Source organism: Cetorhinus maximus, unplaced genomic scaffold (genome assembly GCF_964194155.1).
Source record: "Cetorhinus maximus unplaced genomic scaffold, sCetMax3.hap1.1 HAP1_SCAFFOLD_248, whole genome shotgun sequence".
Lineage (NCBI taxonomy): Eukaryota > Metazoa > Chordata > Chondrichthyes > Lamniformes > Cetorhinidae > Cetorhinus > Cetorhinus maximus.
Window position 1 is genome coordinate 282,593 of NW_027596211.1, and position 8,248 is coordinate 290,840.

The window sequence follows — 8,248 nt, forward strand, 5'->3', positions numbered from 1 at the left end:
GTCAATATTTTTGGGAAGGCCTGTATCAGTTGCTGGGTCTGTAAGGGTTGTAGATTCTGAATGCGTTGCAGAGTCTGTACCCTTTGCAGGGTCAGCATTGTTTGGTGAGTCTATACTGGTTGGAGGGACTGTGTCTGTTAGAAGGTCCATATTGTTTTGAAGGTCCATATTGTGAGAAGATTGTATCTGTTTGAAGGTCCATATTGTTTTGAAGGTCCATATTGTGATGAAGGTCCATATTATGAGAAGTTTGTATCTGTTAGAAGGTCCATATTGTTTTGAAGGTCCACATTGTGAGAAGATTGTATTTGTTTGAAGGTCCATATTGTTTTGAAGGTCCATATTGTGAGACGATTGTATCTGTTTGAAGGTCCATATTGTTTTGAAGTTCCATATTGTGAGACGATTGTATCTGTTTGAAGGTCCATATTGTTTTGAAGTTCCATATTGTGAGACGAATGTATCTGTTTGAAGGTCCATATTGTTTTGAAGGTCCATATTGTGAGAAGATTGTATCTGTTCGAAGGTCCATATTGTTTTGAAGGTCCATATTGTGAGAGGATTGTATCTGTTTGAAGGTCCATATTGTTTGGAAGGTCTGCATCAACTGGAGTGTCTCGATTGGTTTGAAGTGGTGCAATCTTTTCATGTATCCTTGTGTTTTTGTATCAATGTGCACACTTGGAAGATTTCAGATACTTGATTATTCGGCTTCAGCAACAAATATCCACAAATTGCCAACTTTAATAATTTAATCACTTAACTGAATGTCCACGTTTAAAGAGAGCAGCTACAACCACCAGTGCAGTGGAACAGGGCTGATAAACTCACGATTATATTTTGATTTTAATAACAGAATCTCCGAGATAAACATGTTCTATTCCTACCTGGAATTAACTCGGTGCTCTAATATTTTTGTTTCCAGGTATTCAGTAAACTAAGTAGAAGGGTGTTGCAATCTCACTATCTCCAAGGAGACATTCCATAAGGTATAAATAAGGGCTTTGTGAATGTGTCACTTCAGAGTTTAGTGCAGAGGTTGCCTGCAGCTTTCAGGGACAGGTCACTGCTAAGTTAAAATGCTTGGAGCATTTGACGTTTTCGATAAAACATTCTATGTGAGTCTCGCTATCGTCAGTGTCCCAGGTAAGTGACTAGGACATTTGCAGTCGTGTCAATCTGTGTGGGAGCTGCTCTCTGGTTTCAATCAGTGACAGATCACGTTACCTGCTGATCGAGTGGTCACCTTTATCTACATAGCCGGTCAATGGCCGCATTACCTTAAGTGAAATGTCTTATATTATCTCTGCAGTTTGATTCAATTTCCTCAACTGTCAGTAAACCTCTGTTTACAATCCACAGGCTTTCAGAATAAACACGTTCTTGCATTCAGTGGAATATCACCTCACGTTTAATCAGACCTCAGTGAGGGTAAACTCTATGAAGGAAGGGATTCGAGGGAGTCTGGGTTTTTTTTGATTCATGGGATCTGAGCATCGCTGGCAGGGCCATCATATATCACCCTTCCACATTGGCCCTGAGAAGGTGGGGGTGAGCTGCCTTCTTGAACCGCTACAGTCCTTGTGGTGTAGGTACACCCACAGTGCGGTTAGGGAGGGAGTTCCAGGATTTTGACCCAGCGACAGGGAAGGAATGGCTGATATATTTCCAAGTCAGGATGGTGAGTGACTTGGGAGGGAACTTTCAGTTGGTGGTGTTCCCATGTGTCTGCTGCCCTTGTCCTTCTAGATGGTAGTGGTCGTGGGTTTCGAAGGTGCTGTCTGAGGAGGCTTGGTGAGTTCCTGCAGTGCATCTTGTAGCTGGTACACACACCGCTACCACTGTGTGTCGGTGGTGGAGGGAGTGGACGTTTGTGGATGGGGTGCCGATCAAGCGGGAAGCTCTGCCCTGGACGGTGTCGAGCTTCTTGAGTGTTGAGGAAGCTGCACACATCCAGGCAAGTGGGGAGTATTCCATCACACTCCTGACTGGTTTCTTGTAGATGGTGGACAGGCTTTGGGGAGTCAGGAGGTGAGTTAGTCTCTGCAGGATTCCTCGCCTCTGACCTGCTCTTGTAGCCACAGTATTTATATGGCTGGTCCAGTTCAGTTTCTGGTCAATGGTAACCCCCAGGATGTTGATAGTGGGGGATTCAGTGATGGTAATGCCATTGAACATCAAGGGGCAATGATTTGAAAGTTATTTACCAGTTGCTCAGACAGATGGAGAGATTTTGCAGTCGAAACACATTAATGGATTCTAACAGGAGTTAGCTCCAGTTCTCTGCACTGTAGTGGATCCCCAGGTTCGCTTGTTAAAGAGTGTACAGAAAATTGTGCAGACAAAGGGTTGTCAAGGAGCCTTTGACAGTGTGGAGGCTGGACTGAGCACTGTAACGGTTTTAGCAGAGCTGAATTAGGGGAAGGCATTGAAATCGCCTGTTGATGCATGTGAGGTGGGTGTCGGTGCAGTTTTATGACAGGGATATGAGATGGGGAACAATGGGCCAGTTAGTTACTATTCTTGGAGACTGAACACTCGCCAGCAAATGTTCCCAACTGTGGGAATAAAGACATTGACTTCGATGTTGGCTCTACAACATTTTGAAATCTACATATCTCACAACTCTGCAGAGACTATTATTGATACCGACGAATAATCCTCTAACCCTCTTTATTAATATTTCATCCCAAAAATCTGAGACGATTTGACTGGAGTTTCGTGTTACAGCCGCATCACTTGGAAATTATTTTTGTAGCAGGAAGAGGTAAAATCGTAGCGGCTGCTTTGTTAAAGACATTATGCAGCCCCGGCCATGTATTTACCCTCACTCAACTTGTCTAAATTGCCTTGCATCCTTTTAAAATCCCCCTCACCGCTCATGTTCCCACCTAGTTTGGTGATATCAGCAAACTTGGAATGATCACATTTGGCTCCCTCAACCAAATAATTAATAAATATTGTGAGTAGCTGGGGCCCAAATATTGATCCCTGCGGTACCCCACGGAACACTTTCTGCCACTCAGAAAAAGACCCAATTATTCCTACTCTCTGTTCCCAGTCTGCTAGCAAATTCTCAATCCATGTCAATATGTTACCCCCATCCCATGTGCTTGAACTTTGCACATTATCCTCTTATGTGGGTCTTTCTCAAAAGCTGTGTGAAAATCCAAATACACCACATCCACTGGTTATCCCTTATGAATTCTGCTATTTATCCCTTCAAAAACTCCGGTAGGTTTGTCAAACATCATTTCCCTTTCATAAACCCATTTTCACTGTGACTTGATTGAGGTGTACAAAATGATGAGGGGAATAGATAGAGCGGACAGGATAACATTGTTTCCCTTGGTGGAGAATTCTAGAACCAGGGGACATAGATTCAAGATAAGTGGCAGAATGTGTAGGGGGAACATAAGGAAGAGCTTTTTTTACGCAGAGGGTAGTGAGTATCTGGAATTCACTGCCCAAGTTGGTGGCAGAGGCAGAAACTGTAAACTCTTTTAAAAAGTACCTGGATCTGCACCTTAAGTGCTGTAAGCTGCAGGGCTATGGGCCGGGTGCAGGAAGGTTGGATTAGAAACAGCACCTGGGTCTCCTCGGGCTGGCAGGTACAAGATGGGCCAAATGGACTCCTCCTGTGCTGTACCTTTTCTATGGTTCTATGCTTCTAAGAGAGAGAGATTGGGCAAGAGGGAAAGAGAAATAAGGAGACTGGACAAGAGAGAAAAATAGAGAGAGAGCAGGAGTGAGAGAAGGAAACCCTCTTTAAGTACCGTGGGATGTAAATTATCAGGCCCTGGAGGTTCATTGGTTTTCACTCCCATTCATTTCTCCAGCACTCTTGCTTTAGTCATACTAATTCCTTTCAATTCCTCCTTTCACTAGACCCTTGGTTATCCAGTATTTTTGGGAAGATACTTGTGTCTTCCTGGGGAAGTTGTTTCATTGCTCTGCCATTTTCTAGTTCTCTGTTATAAATCCTCCTGTTCCGGACTGCAAGGGACCTGCATTTGTCTTCACCAATTTTTTCTCTTCTTACATACTTATTGAAGCTTTTTACAGTCCTCTTTTATGTTCCTTTCATGTTTACCCTCATACTCTATTTTTCCTCTCTTAATCAAACTCTTGGTCCTCCTTTTCTGTATTTTAAACTGCTACCAATCCTCAGGCATGCTACTTTTTTCTAACAACTTTATATGGCTCCTCTTTGGATCTAATACTACCCTTAATACATTTTGTATGGACTGGTTTGGCCACTTTTCCTGCTGTGTTTTTTTTTGTGCCAGGGAGAAATGTGTAGCTGTTGCAATGCATATATTTGCTCCTTAATTGCCCATCATGACTTTAAAGATCTTCCCCAATCTTCCTTCGGCATCCCACGCCTCATACCCTCCTAGTTTCCTCTGTTCAGATTTAGGAACCCAGTTTCGAATTGGTCCACTTCACTTCCAATCCCGATGAAGAATTCGATCAAGTTATGGTCACTGTTCCCTACAGGACCCGCAGAATAATGATTGACCAACCGCTTCTCTTTGTACAATACCAAGCCGGGGAACACCTGCTCCCCAGTTGTTTCCTGGGCATACTGGTGTAAAGAAAACATCTCGTACACACTTCAGGAATTCATTTGCACGCAGTATTATTGTTAATTTGTTTTGCCCAGTCTATATGTAAATTAAATTCACCCACGGTTACTGCAGCAACCTTGTTACATGCGTCTCTATTTGCCTCCTGCCCTTCCCCTACTGTTTGGAGGCCTATCGACTACTCCCACTGATCTTTTCCGCTCTTTGTATCTGCTTAGCACCACCCGGAAAGATTCTAGCTCTGGGTTTTCAGAGCCAATATCCTCATTCACCATCATGCTGAAATCACCCATAACAAGCCAGCCCAAGCCAACTCCTTTTCCGGTTTTCCCTGCCATTCCTAAAGAGGCAGTACTCTTGGATATTCAGTTCCCAGCCTTGGTCACCCTGCAGCCATGTCTCCGTAATCACAATCACATCGGACCCCTTTACAACTGTTTGCACTGTTAATTCATTGACCTTATCATGAATGTTCCACCCATTCCGATACAGGGCCTTTAGACTTGTCTTTTTACACACCTTTTTTTTTACTTTGACCCTATTTGCCCTTGTTTCCTCCCCTTGCGCTTTTGCTTTTATTACTTTTTTGTCTTTCAGTTCTGCCTTTGTTTCCCTCTCTTGTGTCTGCGCCCACCCTCAGCCTCTCATCCCCCAGCCTCTCTAGTTTAAACCCTCCCCCCACAGTCATAGCGAATATACCTGCGAGGATATTGGTCCCGGTCCTGCTGGGGTGCAGCTGTTCCCAAGTCCCAACTTCCCAGAATCGGTCACCACGCATCAGGAATCAAGCATCCTGCACCATCTCTCCAGCCACACATTCATCCAGTGTGTTCTCCTATTCCTGATCTCGCTAGCACGTGACACTGGCAGTAATCCTGAGATTGCTAACATTGGGTTCCTGCGTTCTTATTTAATTCCTAGCTCCACTTATTCTGCTTGCAGGGCTGAATCCCTCTTTTTTACCTATGTCATTGGCAGTGATGTGTGCCATGACCTCTAGCTGTTCACTCTCTCCCTTCTGAATGCCCTGCAGACACTCAGTGACATCCTGGACCCTAGCACCAGGGAGGCGACACACCATCCTGCTGTTAAGTCACCAACTGCAAAAAGGTCTATTTGTTCCACTTAAGACAGAATCCCCTATCAGTATTATTCTCCCAATCTTGCATCTCCCCCCACCCGCCCCTGTTCAGCTGAGCCGTGATTGGTGCCAGGGACTTGGCTTTTGGTGCATTTCCGTGAGAAACCATCTCCCTCAGCTGTTTCCGAAATGGAAAATCGGTTTCGGAGGGGGATGGAGCAAGGGGACTTGCTGCAATGCCTGCCTAGTGATTTTGCTCTGCCTGGCAGACACCCATTCCCTTTCAGGTGAGAGGCAGTTTTTTTGGACAGCCTCTGATCCTCGGCTCAATGGTGGAACTTGTCCCAGAGTAGGGTATATATCGGAAGTGTGCACATGTGGATCTCAGAGCTTCTCAATGTCCCAGGGCAGAGGGGGAATGTGTTCTGATCCTGGACTATCCACAGCCAAGTAGTGTCCAATACCAGACGAGAATGTTGTCCAGTGTGTTCTGATCCTGTGGGGAGTATCTGAACCAGGGATGGAGGTGGTGCAGTCCGAGGGGTTTTACCTGATGCTAAACTCATGTCCTTGCTCTCTGGGCCAGACAGGGAAACGTGTTTTCAGTAATATTCTGCATTTGTTCCCCTTCTCCAACTTACAGCTAATTTACTGGCAATTGTTATTCTGTCCAGGGGAAAGTGTGGCCTCTCCACCTGCACCACTCGATACCTGATGGCTATGGCAACAGCAGACCTACTGGTCGTTATAACGGAGGTCATTCTCTATCAGAGCAAATATCATTATTTCCCAGTGTCTTTCCTGGACATCACCCCTGTGTGTAGTTTTAACTCTCTCCTGAGAACTGCTGCAAAAAGCTGTTCTGTCTGGCTCACCATCACTTTCTCCTTTGATCGATTTGTGGCAATTTGTTGACAGAAGCTGAGAGCTAAATATTGCACCGGGAAAACTGCGGCTGTGGTTCTAGCAACAACTGACATTCTGTCAAGTTTAATAAACACCCCCTTCTACTTTACACAGGAACCTGGAGTGATAATTAACAATGTCCCCTGGGGCTGTTTTACAAAGCCCAGCTATTTTACTGACATTGGATGGGTGGGATTTAAGTGGTTTTATACGATTTTCAACCCCTCCCTCCCATTCTTTTTAATTCTGTTGTTCAACGCTCTGACCGTCAGCCACATTTTAGTGGCCAATAAAGTCCGTAAGAGACTCAGGGGTCAGAGCGAGGGAAAGAGCCAGAGTGACCCAGAGATGGAGAGCAGAAGGAAGTCTATCAGATTACTCTTCACCATTTCCGGCAGCTTCATACTTCTGTGGTTAGTCAATGTTATAGAATTTTTATATTCCAACATTACAGGAGCAGCTTACAACAACGTTCAATACATCGTAAGACAAGTCGGGTTTATGCTGGTGAGTTTCAGTTGTTGCACAAACACATTTATATACGGGGTGACTCAGTCCATTTTCAGGGAGCAGGTCAAGAACGCGGTGAAATATCCGCTTATATCAATGATTCAATTCATGAAGAAAAAACAATAACTGAGAACAGCCCAGAGGCATCTCCGAGGGTTTCCTGTCCATGAATGGAATATTTATCCACTAACTCCCAATAGTCACACGACAATGAGCAGCGAACCATCGGGCAAGAGGTGATGGCTGGAGGAGCGGATGTAAATGTAGCAGAAGGAGAGTCAGAGTCCTCCCTGCGGGACATGAAGGATAACCTACAATGTCGTAATTTACGGGGAAATCGTCACGGAATTAGCCTTATTCTCCCGTGTCTCGCCCCTCGGCTACCGAACACCTCATCTCCATTTTGCATTGTTTGCTAATTGCTTCAAATCAGTTCCCCATTATCCCCGATCGGTTTCTCGCTGCTCTACTTCTGTAGAGACTCCCTGATCATTTTCAATACATTTATCCAATCTGCACTGAGCCTTCGTTTCTCCAAGGAAAACATTCCTAAACTCTTCAATCGATCTTCCTCACTGAAGATGGGAATTTTTGGACCCATTCTCATGAATCTTTTTCCTCATTCTCTTCACCTGCTCCTAAAGTGTTGACCCCCAGAAATGGAGGCAGTTCTCCATCTGAGCTAAACGAATGTCTGATACGAGGTCAGCGTAACTTTGTAGCTCTTGGACTTGTCATGAAGATATATTCACGTATATCATGTCATGGATAATTATTTTAAATTGGGCTTGTAGTATGGTCTGCGTCTGTGGTTGTGAGTGTGTGGGTGCTTTAATTGGATTAAAGCCAACAAGTCTGGGTGCTTTGATGTACAGGAGTTTTGTGATGTAAACAGTAAGGAAAAGTGTACATTTGCATTTTGTTGAGTGAACTATTCGTAGATTGGGGGTGAAATATTGCACCTAGCTTGGAGACACCAAGCAAGGTGTTTGTGTTACTAATAAAATTGGGACAATGGAAGGGGTTTTAATGTTAGGATAGGTGGATTTCAATGGAACGGGCGATACGATCAAACTTTGCTTTCAAAGGGAGAGGCAGAGTATCTCAGAGAGGAGTTTGTCTGTTCAGGGCTGAGGCAATGTCATTATCTAAGCAGCTCTAA

The 8,248-nt window shown here is 44.5% G+C and overlaps 1 pseudogene; it reads left to right on the top strand.

Moving 5' to 3' along the window:
• The first annotated feature begins 1,079 nt into the window (after positions 1–1,079).
• LOC144673077 (putative G-protein coupled receptor 139) lies at positions 1,080–7,212 on the top strand (annotated as a pseudogene).
• The last annotated feature ends 1,036 nt before the right edge of the window (positions 7,213–8,248 follow it).